The sequence below is a fragment of the Eriocheir sinensis genome, chromosome 68, assembly GCF_024679095.1.
Source record: "Eriocheir sinensis breed Jianghai 21 chromosome 68, ASM2467909v1, whole genome shotgun sequence".
Lineage (NCBI taxonomy): Eukaryota > Metazoa > Arthropoda > Malacostraca > Decapoda > Varunidae > Eriocheir > Eriocheir sinensis.
In genome coordinates, this window is record NC_066576.1 from 4,277,657 (window position 1) to 4,280,384 (window position 2,728).

Genomic DNA, 2,728 nt, shown 5'->3' on the forward strand with positions numbered 1-2,728 from the left:
TCGGGGTTTTGCTGAGGGAGGGTCTGAGCGAGTATCGGGGTTTTGCTGAGGGAGGGTCTGAGCGAGTATCGGGGTTTTGCTGAGGGAGGGTCTGAGCGAGTATCGGGGTTTTGCTGAGGGAGGGTCTGAGCGAGTATCGGGGTTTTGCTGAGGGAGGGTCTGAGCGAGTATCGGGGTTTTGCTGAGGGAGGGTCTGAGCGAGTATCGGGGTTTTGCTGAGGGAGGGTCTGAGCGAGTATCGGGGTTTTGCTGAGGGAAGGTCTGAGCGAGTATCGGGGTTTTGCTGAGGGAGGGTCTGAGCGAGTATCGGGGTTTTGCTGAGGGAGGGTCTGAGCGAGTATCGGGGTTTTGCTGAGGGAGGGTTTGAGCGAGTATCGGGGTTTTGCTGAGGGAGGGTCTGAGCGAGTATCGGGGTTTTGCTGAGGGAGGGTCTGAGCGAGTATCGGGGTTTTGCTGAGGGAGGGTCTGAGCGAGTATCGGGGTTTTGCTGAGGGAGGGTCTGAGCGAGTATCGGGGTTTTGCTGGGGGAGGGTCTGAGCGAGTATCGGAGTTTTGCTGAGGAGGGGTCTAAGCGAGTATCGGGGTTTTGCTGAGGGAGGGTCTGAGCGAGTATCGGGGTTTTGCTGAGGGAGGGTCTGAGCGAGTATCGCGGAGCTGTGGATTTGCTTTCATTTTTAAAGTCGAGTACGCAAGAATTTTATTTATGAGAGTACTGTTTGTGATAATTTTTTTTTTTTTTAGGTAGAAGACCGATTGATCCCCTTCTCGACCTTAGTGTTGACATTCACCTAGTGTGTGTGTGTGTGTGTGTGTGTGTGTGTGTGTGTGTGTGTGTGTGTGTTCCCAAGGTCATTAACTTTCAATTTACACAAGAACTGGTATGGCAGAGAGAGAGAGAGAGAGAGAGAGAGAGAGAGAGAGAGAGAGAGAGAGAGAGAGAGAGAGAGAGAGAGAGAGAGAGAGAAGAAAAAAACAAACCAATCAACCCCAAACAAAATATACAGAGGAAGAAAGTAACAACAACAACAACAACAACAACAACAACAGCAGCAGCAAGACAGACCACAACAACAAGACAGACTAGAACAACAAGACAGACCACAACAACAAGACAGACTACAACAACAAGACAGCCCACAACAACAAGACACTCTACAACAAACTTATTCAACGTCAAGAAACAACAACAAAAAAAAACACAGGTTCCTCTCATTATAGACAAGAGTTGCACGTGTTCTGAGGCGAGCCGCGTATAGTGATTTTTTTTGCCTTTTATAAATCTCTTTCTTTTTCTATAGTGAAGGAAGGAAGCAAGGAGGATGGAAATTTAAATAGAATGTTGAAAATAAAAGGTTTGTCAGACTTTATTAACTACAGGAAAATAAAGAAATACAGCAGTGGAAAAAACAATATAAATATCTATCTATAAATCTACAGGAAGGGAAGGAAAGGGAAAGGAAAGGAAAGGGAGGGAAAGGGAAGGGAGGGAGAGGAAGGGAAAGAAAGGGAGGGAAAGGGAAGGGAGGGAAAGGAAGGGAAAGAAAGGGAAAGGAAAGGAAGGGAAAGGAAAGGGAGGGAAAGGGAAGGGAGGGAGAGGAAGGGAAAGAAAGGGAAAGGAAAGGAAAGGGAGAGAAAGGGAAGGGAGGGAGAGGAAGGGAAAGAAAGGGAAAGGAAAGGGAGGGAAAGGGAAGGGAGGGAGAGGAAGGGAAAGAAAGGGAAAGGAAAGGAAGGGAAAGGAAAGGAAGGGAAAGGAAAGGGAGGGAAAGGGAAGGGCGGGAGAGGAAGGGAAAGAAAGGGAAAGGAAAGGCAGGGAAAGGAAGGAAGGGGAAAGGAAAGGGAGGGAAAGAAGACGATGGGAAAGAAATGGAAGGGAAAGAAGAGAAAGGGAGAGAAAAAGAAGGGAAAGGAAAGGAAGGAAAGTAATATTAAGGATGGGAAGGAGACGAGGGAAGGAGAGAACGAGAGAAGAGGAACGGAACAGGGAGAAGAGAAGGAGATGAGGGAACGGAACGAGAGGAGAAGAGGGAGGAAGAGAGGGAGGGTGGAACAGGAGAACAAGAGAACAGGAACAGAACAGAAGAAAAGAGAGGAGAAGGAGGGGAATGGGACAGGAGAGGGAGAGAGAGAGGAAGAGAGGGAGGGTGGAACAGGGGAACGAGAGAACAGGAACAGAACAGAATAATGGAAGAGAAGGAAAGAAATGAAACGAGAGGAGGAGAGTGGAACAGAGAGAGGGTGGAACAGGGGGAGGGAGGGTGGAACGGAACAGGAAAATGGAAGAGAAGGAAAGGAATGAAACGAGAGGAAGAGAGTGGAACAGAGAGAGGGTGGAACAGGGGGAGGGTGGAACAGGGGGAGGGAAGGTGGAACAGGGTAATCTTTCTTTCTTCTTTTCTTCTTTCTCTCTCCCTTTTCTTATTTTCTTCCCGTTGCCGCCAACACACCAAAGAAAAAAGGGTATACACTCCCCACGGGCCGCCATTTATAGGCCATTTACAGGCTATTTACAGGCCATTTACAGGTCATTTACAGGCCACTTACAGGTCATTAACAGGCCACTTCTTACAGGTCATTTAAAGGCCACTTCTTACAGGTCATTTACAGGCCACTTACAGGTCATTTACAGGCCATTTACAGGTCATTTACAGGCCACTTACAGGTCATTTACAGGCCACTTCTTACAGGTCATTTCCAGGCCATTTACAGGTCATTTCCAGGCCATTTACAG